This window comes from Oryctolagus cuniculus, chromosome 14 (assembly GCF_964237555.1).
Source record: "Oryctolagus cuniculus chromosome 14, mOryCun1.1, whole genome shotgun sequence".
In the NCBI taxonomy this organism is placed as follows: Eukaryota; Metazoa; Chordata; class Mammalia; order Lagomorpha; family Leporidae; genus Oryctolagus; species Oryctolagus cuniculus.
In genome coordinates, this window is record NC_091445.1 from 76,390,731 (window position 1) to 76,416,348 (window position 25,618).

The 25,618-nt window shown below is 45.1% G+C and overlaps 1 protein-coding gene across 6 annotated transcripts in view; it reads right to left on the minus strand.

Moving 5' to 3' along the window:
- The window catches only part of SLC38A9 (solute carrier family 38 member 9), a 102,056-nt gene extending 90,382 nt beyond the window's left edge, over window positions 1–11,674 (minus strand). For 5 of the 6 annotated variants that reach the window (XR_001794123.3, XR_517790.4, XR_517789.4 and 2 more), the window contains exon 1: window positions 11,538–11,674. The gene's annotated coding sequence lies outside the window, so the exon portion shown is untranslated. The remainder of the gene's footprint in view (window positions 1–11,537) is intronic. The other variant, XM_070056713.1, reaches the window with a different exon arrangement.
- Window positions 11,675–25,618: the final 13,944 nt, after the last annotated feature.

Genomic DNA, 25,618 nt, shown 5'->3' on the forward strand with positions numbered 1-25,618 from the left:
AAGATCACAACAGATATCTAATGGAGTTCCTTGCTTCCACTCTCATCTCTTTACAGTTTACTTTCTGCACAGCAAATAAAAGAGTTGTAGAGGCAGGTAATAAGGAATTTGGCCTCACCCAGCAAGTTGTTACAACTGGGGGAAGTGCTACTGGTCCCCAGTAGGTAGAGATCATTAATGCTGCTAACCATACTACAAGGCATGGGGCAGCCTCCTACTACAAAGAGGTATCCAGTGCAAAATGTGAATAGTTTTGAGGCTAAGAAACTCTACTCAAGGGGGGAAAATAAGACGCTGTGATGGGGAAGGACAGGAGAGGGTCTTATCTGGTGATGACGATATTCTTTTTTTTTTTTTTTATAGGCAGAGTTAGAGTGAGAGAGAGAGAGACAGAGAGAAAGGTCTTCCTTTTTCTGTTGGTTCACCCCCCAAGTGGCCGCTACGGCATGCGCATTACGGCTGGCATGCTATGCCAATCCGAAGCCAGGAGCCAGGTGCTTCCTCCTGGTCTCCCATGTGGGTGCAGGGCCCAAGGACCTGGGCCATCCTCCACTGCACTCCTGGGCCACAGCAGAGAGCTGGACTAGAAGAGGAGCTTCAGGGACAGAGTCCGGCGCCCCAACTGGGACTAGAACCTGGGGTGCTGGCACTGCAGGCAAAGGATTAGCCTAGGGAGCCGCGGTGCCAGCCATGATGGCGATATTCTATTTCTGCAACTTGATTTTGGTTACATGGTCATTTGCTTTATTTTCCCCTCAATTTAATCTTCCGTGGTACATCTAAGTTTTTTTTTTTCTTAAGATTTTTATTTATTTTTATTTGAGAGGTACAGTTACAGATAGATAGAAGGAGAAACAAAAAGATCTTCCATCCTTTGGTTCACTCTCCAAATAGCCACAATGGCTGGAGCTGGGCCAATCTGAAGCCAGGAGCCAGGAGCTTCTTCCAGGTCTCCCACATAGGTGCAGAGGCCCAAGCACTTGGGCCATGTCTGACTGCTTTACCAGGCCATAGCAGGGAGCTGGATTGGAAGTGGAGAAGCCAAGGCTCAAACCCGCACCCATATGGGATGCTAGCACTGCAGGCAGTGGCCTTACCCGCTATGCCACAGCACCAGTCCCAGCCACACTCTATATAATAGAACTGTAATAGTCTGTATCCCAAATTAACTACTGTATAGAATTCAAACAAATGAATGCTCTAGCAGTTCTTTCTGAAGGTGTTTTTAAATCAGTTCCTGGAGATTTAAGAGCAAAAATGGTTTTCCTACCTATCAATAGTAAAATTTTTCACTAGCATTTCTTAGCAACTCTGTATATTTCCTCCTCACAGTTTAAGTTTCATTAAGCTTATTTCATTAAGTTTAGCTTCATTACATTCACAATAATAGCAGACTCTTAAATAATGGACTTTAGTAGTGTTTGGCATGGTTCTAAATGCTTATACATATGAAGTTATAGATTTTGAAATAATTTTCCACCAGGCATTTACTTAGTGGTTAAGATGTTGACTGGGATGTTCACATCCTGTATCAGGGTACCTGGATTTGGTGCCCGGCTCAGCTTACTAACTCTAGTTTCCTGCTAACCCAGACCCTGAGAGGCATTGACTGGATTCTTGCCACCAACATGGGAGACCTGGATTGAGTTCCTGGTTCCTAACTTTAGCCTTGGCCCAGTCTCAACTGATGAGGGCATTTGGGGAGTAAACCAGAGGATGACCTGTGCTATGGCCAGCTCAACCTTTAAGTGTATTTTTTTAAAAGATTTTCATTTTATCTATTTTAAAGACAGAATTACAGAGAGAGGGAGAGAGGGAGAGAGAGAGAGGGAGAGGGGGAGAGAGAGGGAGAGAGAGGGAAAGAGAGGGAGAGAGAGGGAGAGGGGGAGAGGGAGAGAGAGGTCTTCTATCCACAGGCTCACTGCCCAAATGGCTGCAAAGGCTGGAACTGAGCTGATCCAAAGCCAGGAGCCAGGAGCTTCTTCAGGGTTTCCCACGTGGTTGCAGAGGCCCAACGCCTTGGGCCATCCTCTAATGCTTTCCCAGCTGCATTAGCAGGCAGGTGGATTGGAAGTGGAGCAGCCAAGACCCAAAGCAGCGCCCATATTGGATGCCAGCCCTGCAGGCTGGGACTTCAACGTGCTGTGCCACAGTGCTGGACTCCTGTTATTTTTATATAGATGTTTTTACTTGTTATAATAAAAAATTATTTTTCAAGATAGTCAAATTAAGAAAATAACAAAACTGTCAGTCTTAATTTCATAAATTAGTGGGTTAAAGTAATCTTGAGTGATCCTATCTTTTAGTTTCAAAATTTAAGACTGAAAGAGTCCACTGAATTGCTTGTTTTATTATGTGCACAAAAGAACAGAATGATTAAGCTTTTTTTCACTTCAAAACTGTTTTAATGAAATTAACATATCACAGTTGCCCATCTTAATCTGCTTTCTAGTAATAACTACCATTGAACAATATATATTTTATATTCAAGAATATTATTATGCTCCACATTTGAATATATAAATTATATGAATCCATGTTTTCAAGAACCAGCTAAACTTTCTTTTTTTTTATATATATTTTTGACAGGCAGAGTGGACAGTGAGAGAGAGAGACAGAGAGAAAGGTCTTCCTTTGCCGTTGGTTCACCCTCCAATGGCCGTTGTGGCCAGCGCGCTGCGGCCGGTGCACTGCGCTGATCCAATGGCAGGAGCCAGGAGCCAGGTGCTTTTCCTGGTCTCCCATGGGGTGCAGGGCCCAAGCACTTGGGCCATCCTCCACTGCACTCCCTGGCCACAGCAGAGAGCTGGCCTGGAAGAGGGGCAACCGGGACAGAATCCGGCGCCCCGACTGGGACTAGAACCCGGTGTGCCGGCGCTGCAAGGCGGAGGATTAGCCTAGTGAGCCGCGGCACTGGCCGAACCAGCTAAACTTTCTAAACTCAAAAGAATAAATCTTATTTATTTATTTATTTATTTATTTTGACAGGCAGAGTGGACAGTGAGAGAGAGAGAGACAGAGAGAAAGGCCTTCCTTTGCCGTTGGTTCACCCTCCAATGGCCGCCGCGGCCGGCGTGCTGCGGCCGGCGCACCGCGCTGATCTGATGGCAGGAGCCAGGTGCTTTTCCTGGTCTCCCACGGGGTGCAGGGCCCAAGCACCTGGGCCATCCTCCACTGCACTCCTTGGCCACAGCAGAGAGCTGGCCTGGAAGAGGGGCAACCGGGACAGAATCCGGCGCCCAGACCGGGACTAGAACCCGGTGTGCCGGCGCCGCTAGGCGGAGGATTAGCCTAGTGAGCCGCGACGCCGGCCCAAAAGAATAAATCTTGCACTTATCTATTACTAAGCTAATTTAGAAACTAGGGCCAGCAATTAGTATAAATTTGAGCTACTGGCTCCTGGCTTTGGATCAGCCCACCTCCAGCTGTTGCAGCCATTTGGAGAGTGAATCAGAGGATGGAAGACTTCTCTCTCCTCTGCCTCTGTAACTCTACCTGTAAGTAAATATTAAAAAAAAGAAAGAAAATAGCATGAAGGTATAAGCATCAAAAATGCCTTTTATAAAAAAAAACTGGAGAGTGTGGTGGTTGATAAGTCAGGTGTTAAGACTGGCTGGATTTGCATCTTGGCTCTGCCATGTACTAACTGCGACTTTGGGCTACTTACTCAATTTCTCTAAGATTCACTAGTTTGAGGGATAATAAAAGTAGTAGTCCTGCAGGGTAATGATTTATTTTGGGGGGCTGGCACTGTGGTATAGCAGGTAAAGCCACTGCGTACAGTGCCAGCATCCCATATGGGCACTGGTTTGAGTCCTGGCTGCTCCACTTCGATCCAGCTCCCTGCTAATGTGCCTGGGAAAGCTGTAGAAGATAGCCTAAGCACTTGGGCCCTTGCACTCATGTGGGAGACATGGAAGAAGCTCCTGGCTCCTGGCTCCTGGCTTCAGATTGCCCCAGCTCCAGCCTTTGCAGCCATTTTGGCAGCGAACCAGCACATGGAAGATCTCTCTTCCTCTGCCTTTCAAATAAATAAATCTTTAAAAAAAAGATTTATTTTTTACTTCTTAAAGATTATCTATTTATTTTTGAAATAGTTACAGAGAGAGAGAGAAAGAGGGACACACACACACAGAGCTTCCATCCATTGGTTAACTACCCAGGTGGCTGTAACTCCAAGAGCTTCATCTGGGTTTCTCACCTGAGTACAGAGGCCCGAACACTTGGGCCATTTTCCATTGCTTTTCCCATGCCATTAGCAGGAAGCTTGATTGGAAGTGGAGCAGCCAAGAGACAAACCAGTGCCCAAATGGGATTCTGGCTTCTCAGGTAGCGGCTTTACCTGCTATGCCACAACGCTGGCCCCAGGGTTTAAGATTTAAATGAGGAACCAGTGTTGTGGCAGAGTGGATTAAGTCACAAGTTGCAATACTGGTATTCCCAGAGCAATGGTTCAAATTCCAGTTGCTTTGCTTCTGAGCCAGCTCCCTAACATGCCTGGAAAAGAGCAGCAGAAGGTTGCAACCTGGATGGAGTTCCTGGTTCCTGGCTTTGGCTAGACCCAGCCCCAGCCATTGTGGCTATTTGGGGAATGAACCAGCAAATGGAAGCTCTCTTTCCCTCTGTGTCACTCTACCTTTCAAAAACAAATCTTGAAAAAGGGGGGAGGGGGACTGGCACTGTGGCATAGCGGGTAAAGCCTCTGCCTAAAGTGCCAGCATCCCATATGGGCACTGGTTTGAATCCCAGCTACTCCTCTTCCGATCCAGCTCTCTGCTATGGCCTGGGAAAGGAGTAGAAGATGGCCCAAGTCCTTGGGCCTCCGCACCCACATGGGAGACCTGGAAGAAGCTCCTGGCTTCTGGCTTTGGATCAGCACAACTCTGGCCACTGCAGCCATTTGGGGAGTGAACCAGTGGATGGAAGACTGACTCTCTCTCTCTCTCTCTCTCTCTCTCTCTCTCTCTCTCTCTGTCTTTCAAATAAATAAATAAATCTTTAAAAAAAATTTAAGTGAGATAATGCATATAATGTGGCAGACAAGCAGAGAATGCTCAATAAACATAACATTTTATTATGCATTTGGCTTTTAAAAAGCAAATAGAAAAATTGTGTATTGGCTTACCTCAGTGGCCTAAATAAAATCAGCTGACATATCAACATGCCTCTGCTTTAAAGGGAGTAAACTGAGTATGGTAAGAAAAATAAAAAGAGCGACTTTGTTAAACTGAACTGTCACAAATGGAATAGTGCTAAACAGGAAGAATTCGTTTCTAACAAAGTGAATTTAGTGTCATTTTGGAGGAAAACTTAGAAAAAAAGACACATCAACAAAAAGGCAGTAGGAGATGAAACTAACATTTACTTATTACATACTTATGACTGAACTAATGTCTTATATGTTACTATTTAATTTCAATTAATCCTTAGAATTTGGGAAATAGATACTACTTTCATATTACCAAAAAGAAAAAGAAGAAACTGAAGCTCAGGTAAGAAACTTGTTCTAAATCACTTAGCTAATAAAACTATAGCTGTTACTGGAACCAGGTCATTTTGATTCTGAAAGTTATTTACATTAAACTGTTATGTCTGTCTTAAAGAGTTAAGGGGTAGACCTATGGCCTGCCAGTTAAGACACAGGTTAGCACATCATATCCCAAATCGGAGAGCCTGGATTTGATACCAGGCTCACTCCTGACTCTAGCTTCCTGCTAACATGGACCCTGGAAGGCAGCGGTGATGGCACAAGTAATTGGACTCCTGCACGCATGTGGGAGAACTGAACTGAGTTCCCAACTCCTGGTGTTGGGCCAGTCAAGCCCAGGGGCCCTGTGGGCATTTGAAAGGCTATTCGGGGGGCTCGTGCTGTGGCACAGCGGGTTAATGCCCTGGCCTTGAAGCGTCAGCATCCCATGTGGGCGCCAGTTCGAGTCCCGGCTGCTCCACTTCCTATCCGGCTCTCTGCTGTGGCCTAGGAAGGCAGTAGAAGATGGCCCAAGTCCTTGGGCCCCTGCACCTGCGTGGGGGACCTTGGAGGAAGCTCTTGGCTTCAGATCGGCACAGTGCTGGCCAATGCAGCCAATTGGAGAGTGAACCATCGGATGGGAGACCTCTCTCTCTCTCTCTCCGCCTCTCTTCTCTCTGTGTAACTCTCACTTTCAAATAAATAAATAAATCTTTAAAAAAAAAAAAAAGGCTATTTGGAAGAGAAAAGCAACCTCTGAATATCAGATCTTCCCTGTCTATATTTACAAATAAAAAAGTAACTATCTATGATAGCAAGTGGTGTTAAGCTCTTTAAAACAGCTGGGACCAGGATGAAGGAAAGAGCATGCCTGGCTGTTTGGACAAGTTAAACTCAATGAACTTATTTTTCTTAAAGCAAACTAGCTCAGATGAATCCCAGGCACACTAACAAAGAGCTGGATTGGAAGTGGAGCAGCTAAGGACTTGAACTGGCACCAACATGGGATGCCAGCACTGTGGACAGCGGCTTAACCCACTATGCCACAGTGCTGGCCCTTCAGTCAGGTTTATTAAAAACTGATAATCAAACCTGAGGAAAATGTTAGGGCCATTTAGGAATTATAATAAAATTTTCAGTTTAATCACATGTGTATTGGTTCTAAGCAAATCTGAAATTTTGGGCATAGTAAAGTGAACTATTTATTGAAACAAGCAGAAAACTGATACCTCAGTGATTTACAATAATAAACCACAGGACTGGCATTGTGGCACAGCGGGTAAGGTCACGGCCTGTGATGCCAGCATCCCATATGTGCAATGGTTCAAGTCCTAGCTGCTCCACTTCCAGTCCAGTGCCTTGCTAATGGCCTGGGAAAGCAGTGGAGGATGGACCAAGTGTTCGGGTCCCTGCCACCCACGAGGGAGATCCAGATGAAGCTCCTGGTTCCTGGTTTGGCTTGGCCCAGAACAGCCCATTGTGGGCATCTGGGGAGTGAAACAGTAGATAGAAGATCTCTCAATCTGTCTCGTTCTCCCTTTCTGTACCTGCCTTTCAAATAAATAAATCTTTTTTAATAAATAACAAGCCAAAAATGAGAAGTCTGAAGTCCCCAGCACCTTTCAAAGGTTTAATAATACTCAAGTAAATATGAAGAAACATATATAAATATGGTTTGATAAAAATGGTATCAAATAAACATATATAAACGTAAGGAAACATAATTTTCAACTGCCTCAGTTTGTCAATTAGTCTGACCTTCAAATTCACCAAGAATATTGTTTCAAAACCAATAAAATGCCTTTTGGAATACCTTGATGACTGGAAGTATGATATTCTGAAGTTTGATAAGTTAGGTTGAGAGGTAAGTAAGAATTTCACAGCTAATATGAGTATTACATAGATGATAACAGAATAGTATATAAGGATTAGTTAAATTGCTAAATACCTAAACAGTATCAGTTTGCCATAGGCATAACACTGATATAACTTGGTGGGAACTAAATTTGCAACATGACATAACCAGACATATTCACTTCTAGTATTTCATTCAATCTCTGAGCTTTAAAAGAAAAAGTTAGCTGCAATACTATTAAGTCAAAGTCACTGAATACTGAATCTCCATCTGTTTACTTTAAGATTGGTTTTAGTATGGAGTCTTGCCATGGTTTGTGTCCCCTCCAAAATTCACATAATGAAACTTGATCACCAATGTTAAGAGATGAGGCTGGGGCCAGCGCTATGGTACAAGGGGTTAAAACCCCAGCCTACAGCACCAGCATTCCATATGGATGCTGGTTTGAGTCCTGGCTGCTCCTCTTCGAATCCAGCTCCTTGCTAACGTGCCTGGGAAAGCAGCAGAAGATGGCCCAAGACCTTGGGCCCCTGCACACCCACATGGGAGACCCAGAAGAATCTCCTGGCTCCTTGCTTCACATTGGCTCTGCTCAGGGTGTTGTGGCCATCTGGGGAATGAATCAGTGGATGGAAGACCTCTCCCTCTCTCTATAACTCTTTTGAATAAGTCAGTCTTTCAAAAAAATAGAGAGATGAGGCCTTTGGGTAATGAATAAGTCATCAATGGGATTAGCAACATTCTAAAAGTGCTGGAAGGAATTAAGACTGTCTTTTTGTCCCTTCCACCATGTGAGACCAAAGCAATAAGGTGCCATGCTGGTCCTCATCAAGCACTGAACCTGATGGCATCCTCTACTTTGCAGAGAAGTACACTGTAGTTGTTTATAGGTTGCCCAGTCTCATGTATTTTGTTGCAGAAGCACAAAGACAGACTGGTCCCAACAGGAAATCCAACAGTTTAACCGACTTCCTTGGTATTATCATTTTATTTAAAATGTTGGTATCTATACTCAAGCGCTTATCTCCATAAAAGGACACAGAGAGAAACCAAAGGAGGCTATATGACATTTTAAAAAGGTATTGTGATTATCAGGATACCTCAAAGAGGTTATCCCTTTCCATACTAACCTCAGAAACTTCCTATCACACTTCTTTGCAAAAACAACTCAACAGTGTCAATGCTAAAAGACTAGCATCAGTAGAATATACTGGCTTGTGCCCAAACAAATGTGACTACAGAACCACCATACAAGCATTTTTATGTTCTTTCCCAGAGGCTAAAAACTAGTATTACTAGTATGTCAGCATGTGTTACAGAGTTTCAGATACTATGTTTATATTCAGTTTACTAGAGATCAATAAATCTTTGTCTGTAAAGGGCCAGATAGTAGTAAATATTTTAGGCTTTTCAAGTCATACAGTCTGTACAATTACTCAACTCTGTCTTTTAGCATAAAAGGCAACAAAAAAAGTACATACAGCTGTGTTCCAATAAAACTTTACAGAAAGATAATAAATCCATCAGCAGGTCAAATTCGGTCATAGTTGATCCAACTCTGTAGTATGCCAATATAAAAGTAAATGGAACCACTCCTAAAGACAGTCTGGTGGAAACCTTAAGTCATGTATATATTATTTTCTCCTATGTAAATCTGTAACTACTATAAAGTCCAGGATAACAAACTTATCTAAACTTCCTCTTTATGACTCATTTACTTAGGTCAGCCACCAGGAGCTATAATGCCCTAATTCAGATGTGATAGTTGGAACATGCTTCTAACCTTATCAATAAATGCTTCAAAGCATGTTGAATTTGACAGTACTGGAGGACAATGTGGTCTAATAAAGATATCACCCATCAAAGCGAAGAACCTCTCTTCCCGCCCTAGGAACACTAACCACTCTCAAGTTATGCTCAGGTATTAGGAAAGAAAGAACACTAGCAAAGAACTGAGATTTCAGCACATTATAAAATGCAGGCTTGGTAAAAATTAACCTCTTAGGGCTGGTGTTGTGGCAGAGTTGGTAAAGCTGCCACTTGCAATGCCAACATTCCATATGGGTACAGGTTTGTATGCCAGCTGCTCCACTTCCAACCCAGCGCCCTGCTAAAAGTCTAGGAAAAGCAGCAGAAGAGGGCCAAATTGCTTTGAGACTCCTCTGTCTTCCATGTGGGCAACCAGGAAAAAGCTGCTGGCTCCAGGCTTCAGCCTGGCCCAGCTCTGGCCATTATGGTCACCTGAGAAATGAACCAGCAGATGGAAGATTTCTTTGTCTCTCCTCTCCTTCTCTTTGTAATTCTGATGCTCAAATAAATAAATCTTTAAAAGAATTAACCTTTTAATGATTTCTTAAACTTTCATGTCCACATGTACTTTTAAAATATCATAAAATTGGAGCCAGTGCTGTGGCATAGCAAGTAAAACTGCTGCCTGTGGTGCCAGCATCCCATATGGGTGCCGGATTGAGCCCTGGCTGCTCCACTTCCAATCCAGCTCCCAGCTAATGCACCTGGGAAAGCAGTGGAAGATAGCCCAAGCGCTTGGGTCCCCACAACCACGTGGGAGACTCGGAAGAAGCTCCTGGCTTCTGGCTTCAGATTGGCCCAGCTCTGGTCATTGCGGCCATTTGGAGAGAACCAGTGGTGAAAGACTCTCTCTCTCTCTCTCCCTCTCCCCTTCTCTCCCTCTCTGACTTTCCTTCTCTGTAACTCTTTCAAATAATTAAATAAAAATAAATCTTTAAAAATATACCATAAAGTTATTATTTTACTTTGTAACTCAAGTTGGTACTTCCATACCCCTATGCTGTATACCCTTAATATTTATCATACTACAAAACACCAACAGCATATTTTCATGTGTACAACTGACAGGTACAAGTATTTAAGATTGTGACGAGAAATCTAAGACTACTTCTTCTCATGGGCTTAAGTTAGGGAAGGGAAGGTAAACTATTTTCTTAGAAGCAAAGAAACCATATCTCTGCTACCAACTTTTCATCTTTTTTTTTTTTTTAAGATTTATTTTATTTATTTGAAAGACAGAGTTACAGAGAGAAGTAGAGACAGAGAGAAAGGTCTTCCATCCGCTGGTTCACTCCCCAGATAGCGCAAGGGCCAGAGCTGTGCTGATCTGAAGCCAGGAGCCAGGAGCTTCTTCTGGGTCACCCACGTGGGTGCAGGAGCCCAAGGACTTGGGCCATCTTCTACTGCTTTCCCGGGCCCTAGCAAAGGGCTGAATCGCAAGAGGACCAGCTGGGGACTAGAACCGGCTTATATGGGATGCTGGCGCTTCAGGCCAGGGCTTCAACCCGCTGCGCCACATTGTCGGCTCCCCAACCTTTCATCTTAAGACGAAGTCTGTAGTTGCTTATGAGGCAGAGATGGTTCTTCAAGTCATGACAAGAGTTACTTTGACTTGGTGAGACGTTTTTAAAAAGATCCCTTCAGTGATTGCCTGTTATGTCCCTGCCTATGCTAGATCTTTGTCACGTCTGAAGGCATTAAGAAGAAAAAAGGAGACGGTATGGCTTAGAACTCGCTGCTCTTCTGATCTCAGCGATGGATAAGCACTGCCTTGGAGTCATGACAGCATGTTTTAAGTCAACCTGGCCACCACCTGGTTACCTGGCGGTGAGCAGGTTTCTCCAACCCAGTGGATCTCAGTTTCTCATCTGTAAAAAGGAGACTGAGCCCCTCCTGGGTCCAGAAGTCTGAGACAGCGAAGACACCCCTACGCCCACCATTAAGACTCCTCACTCCCACGGCTGGGTCGTGCAGAAAGCGCCGCGGAGCTCACCAGCCGTGGTTCCCACCGCATCTGTGCAAAGGGGACCCCTCTCTCACTTCCCCTCTCCAGCCCTTCCCTGCAAGGGAGAGAGAAGGGAGCTCGCGCGGGGTTCAGGAATCTACCGGGACCCTGCCTTTCCCCTAAGGCTTTCGCAGGCACGCACTCCCACCGCCCCTCGGATTCCCTGAGCCCCCGCGGGACGACCAGACTTTGCCGCAACTGAGCCCCGCGAGGAGCGCGCGCCGTCTCCGCGGTCCCCAGCGTTGGCCTCACTGCTCCCCGTCCCACCACCCTCAAACGCGACAGTTCCCAGGTGACAGCCGGCATCACCGCAAGCCCTGCCCTCCCTCTCTCCCCTCTCGTTGGTTTCCTTCCCACCCTCCTGAAACATGAGACTGCAAAAAAGACGGAATGTACTCTACCTGAGCAGGCCAAACCTTCAGTCTCGGAGAACTGGGTGCGAAGATGAACAGCCCCCTTTACTAAATCCTCGCAATTTGCGCCTGGGGACTCCTCGTCCCCCAAACAGGAAGAGACAACAGCTTCGGCCGCGGGGGCCGGCGGGGAATGGAGTTCTGAGCGCGCCACGCCCGCAGCGGCTCTCGAGCCTCCCTCCGCCTCGGACTACAACTCCCACAGGGCACTGCTTCAGCCAGCCGCTCCTCACCGCGGAGCCCGGCCCTCCGGTGTCGGGAGGCGGGCAGCCGGCGCGTGCAGGTGTGCAATTCCCGGGGAACTGCAGCCTGTGTGCGCTGGGGTCGTCGGCCGGCGGCGGGAAGCCCCGAGCCCTGGAGGAGGAGAGTTGTGATCTCCTGCAGTCCTTATATCCCGGCGGCCCACGTGAGAAAACGTGATGTGGCAAGACCTTTTGGGGCTGATCTCCAAAAGTCTGCCTCCCTTTCGGAACTTCTCTGCTCCTGCTGTGTATTCTGGTCTGTACTGGGACCCTGAAGGCACCGAGAGTTCGGCGCGCGCGCGCGCACACACGTAACACACGTAGACACAAGTTGTTGGGTTGGCATGCCCCCCTCCCTCGTCTGGATCGTGGTCTTTGGTTTTTTGTTTGTGTGTGTGTGTGTGTGTGTGTGTTTATGTACGCCTCTAGGCTAAAAGAGGGGCTTTCGGAAGATTTTATCCCTTCGCTCTGCAATTTTTCCCAAGGCCACCCCCAAACGAAGTCTAAGTAAAATCAGTGTGTTGTGAAAGTCACATAAGAACCCCTAAACCCTTCTTGCAGCGGAAGCAAGTGGCTCTGTTTTTTTTTTTTTTAAACAATGGTGGGGGGACCCAACAATGTATTGCAATGTGGTAAAGAACCAAAATTTAAGGTCCAAATTTAACAAATACCGAGTGCCAAGCATTTTACATATATCTCTTTAAGTCTTTCTGACACTTGTAGAAGAGTATGTTTCTATTTTATAGATAAAGAAACAGTCCTGGAGAATTTACGTGACTTGCCCAAGATCAATCGCTTTTAAGTGACAAAGTATCTAGAATTCAAACCAAGGTCTTATCGCCAGGTCTGCGCTCTCCAACCCCACTGAGGGCTTGAGGTAAAGCAAGACAGATGATGCAACAAATGGTGCCTTGAAGGGAAATGAAAGTAATTTTGCTGATGGTGCCCTGGCTTAAAAACTTGTGACTGCTCTTTGGTCCTGTTTTCAAAGTACATTCTTGTGATAGCGTCAGTGCTAGCAAAATTGTCTTCTTTTTCTGCATTCCAGGTTCAGATAATTTTAAGTAAATGGTATGAAGTTATGGCAAAAAAAAAAAAAAAAAAAAAAAAAGGCAGAGTAGGGAACTTGAAAGCTGTCCTTCCTCAAAAGCAATGAATAAATTGGCGAACCTGCCGGAGTCACCTTTTTTGGAAACTCTAGAACTAATAAAAAATTTTTTTAAAAACCCAGGGGAACACTAGATGAAGAGAACTGAAGACTTATAGTAAGGCAGCTGTGCGGTCATCTCCCATTCTTCAGGTAGCTGACCCTGAAGACAGCAGCCTGCGTCCCTGGTACAGTTTACCATCACCACAGGGAGCAATGTGGACTCATAGTTGTGTGGTTTCTGAGGGGTCAGCTGACTTTTTTTTCCCCAAAATATTTATTTTATTTATTTGAAGGAGTTACTGAGAGGGAGAGAGGAGAGGGAGAGACATCCTCCATCTGCTGGTTCACTCCCCACATGGCAGAAGGAAGCCAATATCCTATGCTGAAACTCCATCCTCGTCTCCCACACGGGTGGCAGGGGCCCAAGCACTTGGGCCATCTTTTGGGATTTTCCCAGGCTCATTTGTAGGGAGTTAGGTAGGAAGGGGAGCAACCAGGTTGTGAACCAGAGCTCATATGGGATGCCGGTGTTATAGGTGGTGGCTTAATCCTATGGACCACAGCACCGTCCCGTGACTTTTATTTCACCTGCCTGAATGCTTCCACAAGGCAGGGCAGCTTTCCAGGCAGTGTTTGTCAAAAGCATTTAAAGGCAGGCCGGCGCCGCGGCTCACTAGGCTAATCCTCCGCCTAGCGGCGCCGGCACACCGGGTTCTAGTCCGGTCGGGGCGGAAGATTCTGTCCCGGTTGCCCCTCTTCCAGGCCAGCCCTCTGCTGTGGCCAGGGAGTGCAGTAGAGGATGGCCCAGGTGCTTGGGCCCTGCACCCCATGGGAGACCAGGAGAAGCACCTGGCTCCTGGCTCCTGCCATCGGATCAGCGCAGCGCACCGGCCGCAGAGTGCCAGCCGCGGCGGCCATTGGAGGGTGAACCAACGGCAAAGGAAGACCTTTCTCTCTGTCTCTCTCTCTCACTGTCCACTCTGCCTGTCAAAAAAAAAGAAAAAAAAAAAGAAAAAAAAAAGCATTTAAAGGCAAACATTAGCAACTGCCTGGCGTGCATTGTGGCTCCCTGCTTTGGGATGCTCATATTCCATATCTGAATACCTGGTTTGAATCCTGGCTAATACACAATTCTGATCCAGCATTCCTACTAATAATGTGCTTGGGAAGCAGTGGAGGATGGCCCAAGTACTTGGGTTCCTGCCATCCATGTGGGAGACCCAGAAGGAGCTCCTGGCTTCTGCCTGGCCCAGCCTTGGCTCCTGACTGTCCCAATCCTGGCTCTTGCTGGCATTTGGGGAGTGAACCAGGGGGTCAAGGAGCTCTCTGTCTCTTGCTGCTTTTCAAATAAACAAAATGTTTCAAAAATAAATGAAGATATTAGTCACTGTCATGGGAGGTAAGATATAACAATTGGGAAAAGTATTGAACCAAGAATCCTGGGAAGAAAAACCCTGGGGAAATGAGATATTTGGGACAAGAAGGACTTTACAAAGCTTCCTTTTAAAAGGGGGAGGCCTTGTGGTGAAGGGGTTAAGCCATCACTTGGGCTGCTCATATCCTGTATTGGAGTGCCTTTTCAAGTCTGGGCTACTCCACTTCTGATGCAGCTTCCTGCTAATGCATCCCTGGAAGTAGCTGGGTCCCTACTATCCACATGGAACACTTGGATTGAGTTCTGGGCTCCTAGCTTTGGCTTGACTTAGCCTTGGCTGTTGGTTGGTATATGAAGAGTGAACTAGTGAATAGATCTCTCTCTCTCTCTCAGCGCTGGCATTGTGGCATAGTGGGTAAAGCCATCACCTGTAATGCTGGCATTCCATATGGAGGCTGGTTCAATTCCCAGCTGCATCCAATATGGGCACCAGTTCAAGTCTGGCTGCTCAACTTCCAATCCAGCTCCCTGCTAATGAGCCTGAGAAAGTAGTAGTGGATGGCCCAAATAAGTTGGGCTCCTGCACCCAGATGGGAAACCCAGATGAAACTGCTAGCTTCACCCTTTCCCAGCCCTAACTGTTGCAGCCATCTGGGAACTGAATCAGTGGATGGAAGATCTCTTTTGTTTTCTCTTGCCTTCTGTAACTCTGCCTTTCAAATAAATTTGAAAAAAAAAATCTCTTTCTCTTTAACTGTACCTTTCAAGTAGATAGAAATAAACTTTTTTAAAAAGCTTTCTTTTAAGGGTGCAATGGATTAAGCTGCTGCTTGCAATACCAGCATCCCAGTTTGCCAGTTTTTGAGTCCTGGCTGCTATGATTTTGATCCAGCTTCCTGCTAATGCACCTGGCAAGGCAGTGGAGACTGGCCCAGGAACTTGGGTCCCCACTACCTTTGTGGAAGAGTAGCTGGCTGTTGCAGCCAACTGGGGAATGAACCAGTGGAGAGAAAAATCTATCTCTGTTTCTCTCTCTATCACTATGTTTTTCAAATAAATAAATCAATAAAGAGAAAAGAAAATGCTCCCTTTTAATCTGGGGAGTCTAGAAGCTCATGTACATGCTCTGGTCTGGATATATTCTCAGAAAAGACCTGCAGATACACTAAATTCCCACATCTGTGCAAGTGGAAAGAGGAGGCTGAGACAGTGTGGTATAAACTGCCTTGCTAAGCATTAAAGGAGGGCCCCAGTCACGGGTAATTAGCATAAACAGAATGCTTCCTTGTATTTTGACTATTTATCTTTTTATTCTTTTGATTCCAAGCATGTAATAAAAGACATCTCTGTTAAAATAATCTCTAAACTAATGAATCAGAGAATCTGATGATCACACACAAAAGAATACAGTCTTCACAGAATTAGTTCAAAAAAGTCACTAAGGGCCCAGCACTGTGGCGTGGTAGGTTAAACCTCCACCTGGCATCCCAAATGGGTTCTAGTCCTGGCTGCTCCACTTCTGATCCAGCTCCCTGCTAATGGCCTGGAAAAGCAGTGGAAGATGGACCAAGTGCTTGAGTCTCTGTACCCTGCACCCCTGGTTCCTGGCTTTGGATCAGCCCAGCTCTGGCTGTTGCGGCCATTTGGGGAGAAAACCAGCAACTGGAAGACCTCTCCCTCTGTCTCTTCCTCTCTCTGTCTGTAACTCTGCCACAGGGCTTGTGTTGCGGTGCAGCGGGTTCAAGCTACAGCCTGCAGCACCAGCATTCCGTATGGGTACTGGTTCGAGTCCCTGAAGCAGGATTCGTATACGGAGACAAGACACGAAGGTCTCTTAACAGGAAGAGGTCTTTTATTATGCTGGCACAAGGCCCAGGTGGAATTTCTTATCCAAAACCCTGAGCCCAGAACAAAGAAAGGTTTTTCCTTATATACGGTTTTAACCTCTTGTCTCCCTTATATGGTTACATGTAAAATTTGATTGGATATTCTAATGTTACATAGCAGCCAGAAGATTGATACAATACAAATGTAGTTAACTGAAGGTATACGTGTTTTACACACATACTGAGCCGTCTGCTGTCTGGCAAGGATTGGCCTCATTGCTCTGTACTAACAAGCAGAACCTCACTATGGTTACATTGAAGTAACACCTTGACAGTAGGGACTCTATTTTGGAGCACCTGGGACTCCATCTTGAAAAAAATACCCTCCCCCCATGAAATTATGACCTAATTATGACTCAGACAATAGCAGTCCACTACATCACACTTGGCAAACTGCATCACACTTGGCAAAGCATAGAAACTCCCTAGCATGATCACTCAAGCTTAAAAACAGATAGGCTGCACCTGGGTTAATGATAAGATTGTAATTTGTCTAGGTCCCATGTATGATTTAGGCCAATACCTGGATAAATGTCAGAATTATAATTGAAATTGTTAAGATTGTAACTGGTATTGTTAAGATTATAATTGATATTAGCTTTGTACAGGCTTTAAATTAGCTTGACCCCAGTAACCATGTATTCCTCCCTGATCCTAGCAACCATGCATTCCCCCTTCCATTTTTTCCTTTATAAATTCTGCTGCTTTGGGTTTTGGGGTCGAGAGTTCTTTAGGGCATGAGTCTACTCTCCACCACTGGCAATAAAGGACCATCAAATTTTATCAATGTGTGGTGCTCCTCTGTTTGCACTCGCTCAGGTACAACAACATAGAAGCAGATGGTAACTACATTTGAAGCATTCATAGGCAAACAGATAACAACTACATTTCATTCCCAGGACGGATGCCTCCCTTTTTCTTTTTTGACCTTGAGAAGGTTTCTACCACAGCTCTAATCATGTCAGTTAGAAACAAGTTTAATTAGGGGCTGGTGCTGTGGCTCACTAGGTTAATCCTCTGCCCGTGGTGCCAGCATCTCATACGGGCGCCGGTTCTAGTCCCAGTTGCTCCACTTCTAATCCAGCTCTCTGCTGTGGCCTGGGATAGCAGTAGAAGATGGCCCAAGTGGTTGGGCCCCTGCACCCACATGGGAGATCAAGAAGAAGCTCCTGGCTCCTGGCTTTGGATCAGTGCAGCTCTGGCCATTGTGGCCATTGGAGAGTGAACCAATGGATGGAAGAACTTTCTCTCTGTCTCTCCTCACTGTCTGTAACTCTACCTCTAAAATAAATTAGAAGTCTTTTTAAAAAAATAAAAATAAAGCAAAGGGCAGTGTTTGGTCTACTGGTTATGATGTCGGTCAAGACAACCTCATCCTGCATAAGAGTGCATGCGTTCAGTTTTTGCCTCTGCTCCTGACTCCAGCTTCACGGTACTGCAGACCTTGGGAGGCAGCAGTGACGGCTCCAGTAGATGAATTCCAGTCAAGGAGACCTGCACTGAGTTACCAGCTCCCAGTTTTGTGTTAGCTGGGGGCCATTACAGGTATTTGGGAGTGAACCAGTGGATGGGAACTCTTTCTGCCTCTCAAATAATTAATTAAAAAATAAATTAAAAAAATTTTTTAAAGATTATTTATTTGAAAGAGCAAGAGAGAGAGAGAGAGAAAGAGAGAGAGAGACTTCCATCTGCTAGTTCAGTCCCCAAGTGGTTGCTACAGTCAAGTCTGGGCGAAGCTGAAGCCAAGATCCAGGAACTCCAGCCTGTCCTCTGATGTGGGTGGCAGCGTTTCTGCAGGTGTCCTGGGTACATTAGCAGGAAGCTTGATTACAAGCAGAGAAACCAGAACTCAAACAGGTGCTCTTGATATGGGATGCTGACATTACAAGTGGTGGCTTAACCTGCTGTGCCACAATGCCAGCCCCTAAAAAATTTTTAAACAAAGGAGAAAGGGATAGAAGAAGAAAACAAATGAAGATGTCCAGAGGGAATTCTTCACCAGTAGACCTGCCCTTACAAGAAATGCGAAAGGAAGTCCAGGTTCAATGGAAAGGATGGCAAAGAGTGACTCACAGCCATATGAAGAAATTACACCAGTAAAAGTAACTACATAGTTGACTACAAAAAGCATTAGTTTTTACTTTTTGGTTAGTATCCTCTCTCTCTCTCTCTCTCTCTCTCTCTCTCTCTCTCTCTGACAGGCAGAGTTAGTGGGAAAGAGAGACAGAGAGAATGGTCTTCCTTTCTGTTAGTTCACCCCCCAAATGGCCGCTATGGCTGGCACGCTGTGCCAATCTGAAGCCAGGAGCCAGGTGCTTCTCCTGGTCTCCCATGCAGGTGCAGGGCCCAAGGACTTGGGCCATCCTCTACTGCCTTCCTGGGCCACAGCAGAGAGCTGGACTGGAAGAGGAGCAACTGGGACTAGAACCCGGGGTGCCGGTGCCGCAGGCGGAGGATTAGCCAAGTGAGCCGCGGTGCCAGCCAGTATCCTCTCTTTTTAAAAAAAGATTTAGAAGACAATTTCATAGGGGCTGGCATTGTGGCACAGGAGGTTAAGCTGCTGCCTGTGATGCCAGCATGCCATAGTCAGAGCACTGGTTTGAGTCCTGGCTGCTCTACTTTCAATCCAGCTCACTACTAATGTATCTGGGGAGGCAGCAGAAAATTGCACAAGTACTTGGCCCCTGCTGCCCAAGTGGAAAACCTGGAGAGAGTTGGAGGTTCAAATTGTATTGTGGTCATTTGGGGAGTGAGCCAGCCAATGGAATATTTCTCTCTCTCTCTCTCTCCCCCGCCGCATTGTTCTGCATTTCAGATAAATAAATTACATCTTAAAACAATAACTACAAATCTGTGTGAATGGGCATACAATGTAATCAAATCCAATTTTAGACAGTTCTACACTAATAGTTGGGGAATTCGATACTTTTCATAAAGGACTAGATAGATCAGAAGGAAATAGAAGACTTGAACAACTCTACAGACCTACTAGACCCAACCCCAACATACATCTGTAAAACATAAAGAAATTTGAAAAATTCACAAATAATTGAAAATTAACACATTTCTAAATAACCAATGCATTAAAGGAGAAATCATGAGAGAATTTAGAAAATAGAAAAACTTTGAGGTGAATAAAACCAAAAACACAATATACCAACACCTATGGAATGCAGCAAAATTGGTGATTATGGGGAAATTTATATCTGTAAATGTTCATATTAAAAAAAAAAAGAGGGTTGGGAGTTTGGCCCAGCAATTTGGGATACCTGTATCCCAAATAGGACTACTTGGGGTAGTTTTGCCTATGCTTTTTTTTTTTTTTTTTAAGATTTATTTATTTATTTGAAAGGCAGAGTTAGAGAGGCAGAGGCAGAGAGAGAGAGAAAAGAAGAGAGAGGCTTTTCTTCCAAGTCTCCCATGTGGGTGCAGGGGCTCAATGACTCAGGCCAACCTCTGCAGCATTTTCAGGCCATGGCAGAGAGCTGGATTGGAAGTGAAGCAGCCAGGACCCACATGGGATGCCGGCACTGCAGGCAGCGCCCCATCAGCTACACCACAGCGCTGGCCCCTTGCCTCTGTTTTTGAGCCAGCTTCCTGCTATTGTGGACCCTGGGAGGTAGCAGGTGATTGTTCAAGTACTTGTGTCCCTGCCACCCACGTGGGAGACCTGATTGAGTTCTAGGCTCCTGGCTTCAGCTTGGTCCAGCTCTGGCTGTTTTGAACATTTTGGGAGTGATCCAGTAGAAGGAAGATCTCTCTTTCTCTCTGCCTTTCTAATAAATTAAGTCGAAAAAAGCATAGAAAAATGTATATTATAAAAATGAAATAAATTTAAATTTTTTTTTAATTTAAAAAAGAAAGCTCTTAAACCAATAACCATACTTCTCATCTTAAGGAACTTGAAAAATAAGGGCAAGAGCTAGTGCTGAGCTTTAGTGGGTAAAGCCACAGCCTTCAGGCAGCATCAGTTCGAGTCCTGGCTGCTCCACTTCCAATCCAGCTCCCTGCTAATGTGCCTGGGAAAGCAGCAGAAGATGGCCCAAGTGCTTGGGCCCCTGCACCCATGTGCCTGGGAACTAAGTTCCTGGTTCCTGGTTTTGGATTGGTCTAGCTCCAGCTGTTGCAGTCATGTGGGGAGTGAACCAGCAGATTTAAAATCTCTTTCTCTGTCCCTCCCTTTCTCTCTCTCTGTACTTATGCTTTTCAAATAAAAAAAAAATCTAGCCGGTGCTGTGGCTCACTAGGCTAATCCTCTGCCTACGGTGCCGGCACCCTGTCGCTCCCCCTCTTTGTGGAGGAACGACACAGGACCCTGCGCTGTTCTTTCGTCTGCTCGGCCCTCCCCGGGTTTGCTGCTGGTTCTTCCCGGGTTGGCTACTATCCCTTCCACCTCCGTCGAAGGGCAGTTCCCCCTGGCCACATTCCCCACTTCCGCAGGGGAGCGGCACACCGCCGGCCGGCTCTTTGGGGGCTGCACAGGCGTTCCCTTAGATGTTCCCCTTAGATGTTCCCGGTGCATGCCGTCTCTCTCCTCCTTTATAGTCCTTCTCTGCCAATCCCAACTCGGCTGCCCACACGCCGAGTACGCTGCTCTCCTCCAATCAGGAGCAAGTCCTACAGTTTATTGGTTGAACTGGAGGCAGCTGTGCAGAAGCTGTTTACTTCTCTCCCAGCGCCATATTGTGGGAGAGCAGATGCATAGAATAAGTCTTAATTCCAGTAACTCAGTCTAGTCTGGATTGCTCCCCACAGCACCCCAGGTTCTAGTTCCGGTCAGGGTGCCAGATTCTGACCCGGTTGTTCCTCTTCCAGTCCAGCTCTCTTCTGTGGCCCAGGAAGGCAGTGGAGGATGACCTGAGTGCTTGGGCCCTGCACCTGCATGGGAGACCAGGAGGAAGCACCTGGCTCCTGGCTTTGGATCGGCGCAGTGCGCTGGCTGTAGTGGCCATTTCGGGGGGGTAAACCAATGGAAGGAAGACCTTTCTCTCTCTCTCTCTTTCTCTCTTTCTCTCTAACTCTGCCTGTCCAAAAAAAAAAAAAAATCTTTTTTAAAAATAAGGTAAAACTAAATCCAAAGCTAGCAGAAAGAAGAAAGTAATCAGGAATAGAGATAAATAAAGAATAGAAAAGCAATAAAGTATTAATGAAATCAATAGTTGGTTCTTCAAAAAAACAAAATTAACAAACTTATAGCTAGACTGGAGAGAAAAAAAAAAGACTCAAATTACTAAAAGCAGAAATGAAAGTAAAATCATTACTATCAATCTTACAGAAATAAAAAGGACTGTGTAGGAACAGTGTTGTAGCACAGTGGGCTAATCTGCTCCCTGCAATGCGCTATCCCTGCTGGAACTCTGGTTTGAGGCCTGACTGCACCACTTCCAATCCAGCTCCCTGCTTATGTGGGAAAGCAGAGAACAGCCCAAACACTTGAGTCCCTATTACCCACGTGGGAGGCCTGGATGAAGTTCCCAGCTCCTGGCTTTAACCTGGCCCAACCCCAGCCATTGCAGCCATTTGGGGAGCAAACCAGGAGATGGAAGATTCTCTTTCCCTGTGTTTCTGCCACTTTGCCTTTCAAATAAATAAATAAATAAATCTTGAAAAAAGAATCATATAAACAATTGTTGGGCAACAATTAGGTAAACTGGATGAAATGGACAAATTCTCAGAAAAGTAAATGATACATGAAGAAAAGTGTGAAAGTTGATTAGGAAGAGACTGTATAAGCCACCAAAAGTGAGGCTGAATTACAAGGAGTGGTTAAGGCCCTGGTTAGGATGTTGACATCTCATATTGGAGTGCTGAGGTTGAAGTCCCGGCTTTTGCTCCTGATTGTGGCTTCTACATGCTGTGGAAAGCAGCAGGTGATGGGTCAAGTGGTTGGGTTCCTGCCACCCCTATGGGAACTTGAATTTAGTTACTGGCTTCTGGCTTCAGCTTAGCCCAGCAGGGGGTCATTGCAAGCATTTGGGAAGTGAGCGAGGACATGGGAGTTCAGCCTCTCTCTGTCTCTGCCTTTCAATTAAAATAAATATTTAATATATTTATATACGTATATAGACTTGCAGTTCAGGAAACAATCAGGATTAATCCAAATTCTCCTAAATTCTACAATCCAGGATTTGTAGCTCTTCCACATTGTAAACTACCCCCACTCCCAGTCTTGTTCATTTCTTCTATCAAAATTTAAACTTCTTACCAAATATTTGAATGGAGTCTTTTCTGGTAATAGCTGAATAAGCTTCTAATGTATTGACTGCCTGATTACAATGAGGAATTCTTTGCCTCTGTGTGGCAGAGGTCTTTGTCTTTTAATTAGACTTGTTTCTAACTGACAAGATTAAAGTTGTGGTAGAGGTCTTCCCAAGGTCACAAAAAGAAACAGGGAGGCATCTCTCCTGGGAATGAAATGTTGTTATCTGCTTGCCTGTGAATGCTTCAACTATAGTCCCTATCTGCTTTATAGGTAACCATTTCAGGTTCTACTTGTTAGTACAGAGCATGATGTTAGCCCTTGCCAGACAGCAGATGGCTCAGTATGTGTGTAAAAATAAATCTTCAGTAACTACCTTCCCATGCACCAGAATTGTATTAGTCCTGTGGCTGCTACGTAACATTAGAATATACAATCAAATGTATACATGTAACCATATAAGGGAAGATAAAGAGACTAAAACCTTATGTAAGAGAAACCCTTCTTTGTTCTGGCTCAGGCTTTAGGATAAGAAATTTCACCTGGGCCTTATGCTGGCATAATGAAGGACTACTTCCTGTTAAAAGGCCTTGGTGTCATTCTACATCTGCACAACATTCCAAAAATACTGTCTATTAGCACTGAGAAAAAGGCAAAACAGCCAGATGCTAGGAGATGACTTTTAGAAAATAGGAACAGCCCTGGACAAAGTTTTACCATTTTCATTGATTCTAGCTCTAGTCTACACTGTGAAGGGTGGTGAGAATTCTGACATAAAAAACCAGAAGACAGAATTTAGGTCACTCACAAACATTGAAAAGTAAGGGGGATACTACAGATGATAAAGTTAAAGAAGAGGATCCCAAAAGTTCATGTATACACTCTACCCAGTTTCTTCCTGATCATTAAATGTCATGCATGTGGAATAAATTCTAAGTATCCCAGTTACACATAAAAGACCTGAGCTGCTATTTGAGTTGGCTCCCAAGAGTGAGAGTTGGAAGTTTGAGTTCTGTATTAGTCGGTTTTCTGTTGCTGTAACAAAATACCTAAGGCTGGGTGATGCAAAAGGAAAAGAGGTGTACTTATCTCAGATCAGGCGGGCCCCATCTGTTTGGTCCCTGGGGAGGGCCTCTGGCCACATCACAGCCGGGCAGATGGCATCATAGTGGGAGCACATGAGATCAGGAGGGAGCAGTCACAGGGTGATACAGGAAGGCAGAGGAATTCAGGGCCGCTTGCTCTTTGTATAACAACTTGCTGTCACAGGAACAAACAGGATGGTTTATGAGAACTACATTAATTCCTTCCAGGTGGCTCCCCAGTGACCTAACCACCTGCCATGAGGCCCTAGCTCTCTCTTTTTCTCTCATTTTTATTTTATTTATTTGAGAGGTAGAGTTACAGAGAGAGAGAGAGAGAGACAGAGAGAGAGGTCTTCCATCTGCTGGTTCACTCCCCAAATGGTCGCAGTGACCGAAGCTGAGCCGAACGGAAGCCAGGAGCTTCTTACAGGTCTCCCATGTGGGTGCAGGGGCCCTAGTGCTTGGGTCATCTTCTACTGCTGTAACAGGCTGTAGCAGAGAGCTGGATTGGAAGAGGAGCAGCCGGGACTAGAACTGGCACCCATATGGATGGGATGTCAGCACCGCAGGCAGAGGATTAACCAACTGCACCGCAGCACTGACCCCTCTCTCTTTTGTTTTTTTTTAAAGATTTATTTGCTTGAGAGACAGAGTTACAGACAGAGAGAGAGGGCTCTTCCATCCACTGGTTCACTCCCTGAATGGCCACAATGACCAGAGCTGGATCAATCTGAAGCCAGGAGCCAGGAGCTTCTTCCGGGTCTCTCATGTGGGTGATAGGCCCCACGCACTTGGGCTGTTTTCTGCTGCTTTCCCAGGAGTATTAGCAAGGAGCTGGATCAGAAGTGGAGCAGCTTTTTAAAAAAATTTTGATTTTATTTATTTGAAAGGCAATGTGTTCATATGGGATGCCAGTGCTGTGTCAGAAGCCTTTATCTTTTAATTAAACTTGTTTCTAACTAACATGATCGAAGTTGTGGTAGAGGCCTTCCCCAAGGTCATAAGAAGAAGAGAGGAACCTGGGAATAGAATGGAGTTGTTATCTGCTTGCCTGTGAATTTACTGCTTGGGCTCCTGCTTGTTAGCACCTGGGGATGATGTTAACCCTTGCTAGACAGTGTAAAGCTCAGTATATGTGTGGGGAAAAAAAATCAGTAACTATGTACCCATTTGCAGTATTGTATCAATTCTTGTGGCCATCATATAACATATGACTATGTAATCAAGTATATGCTTGTAACCATTTAAGATAGAAAAAGGCTAAAACCATACATAAAATACCCTTATTTATTCTGGGTTCAGGCTTTTGGATAAGAAATTCCAACTGGGCCTTATGCTGACATAAATAATAAAATATTTCGTCCTGTTAAAGGCTTTGGTGTCTTGTCTCTGTACAGGAATCCTGCTACAGTGTTAATAGGTGATGTACTTAACCTGTGACCCCATTTGCTCTCTTTTGTTCCTCTACCATGGGGGACACAGCCCTCCTTCCCTTGGGAGGATAAAGCAGTCATGTAGTGGGATTCCTGAGCAGAGACCAGACACCAAGGCAAGGAAGCAGCCTTTTATTCTGCTTGCATAGGCCCAGTTGTATTCACATCTGAGCCCTCAACAAAGTGGGGTGTATTCTTACATGTGTTTCTAGCTTCTTTGTCCCCCATATGTGATTACACACATACATTTAATTGGATATTCTAATGTCACATGGCAGGTATAGGAATTGATACAATATTGTGCATGCATACATAGTTACTGATAATGTTTAACTAGTTTTTCTTAATGCATCTAATATTTCTTCCACACACACACTGAGCAGTATACTATCTGGCAAGGGTTAATACCACTACTCTTTGCTATCAAGTGGAAGTTGAAACAGTTACAAATGAAACATTCTCAGGCAAGCAGATAATAACAACTTTCGATTCACAAGATGAGGTTCATTCTTTCTCTCTCTCTCTCTCTCTCTTCCTCTTTTTGACTTTGGGGAGACCTCTACCACAGTCAGATGCTATCTTGGAAGTGAAGACCAGGTCATTTTTCTTCCTTCTTTTATTTCCTTTTTTTTTTTTTTTTTAAGATTTATTTTATTCATTTGCAAGGCATAGTTGCAGAGAGGGAGAGAGAGAGAGAGG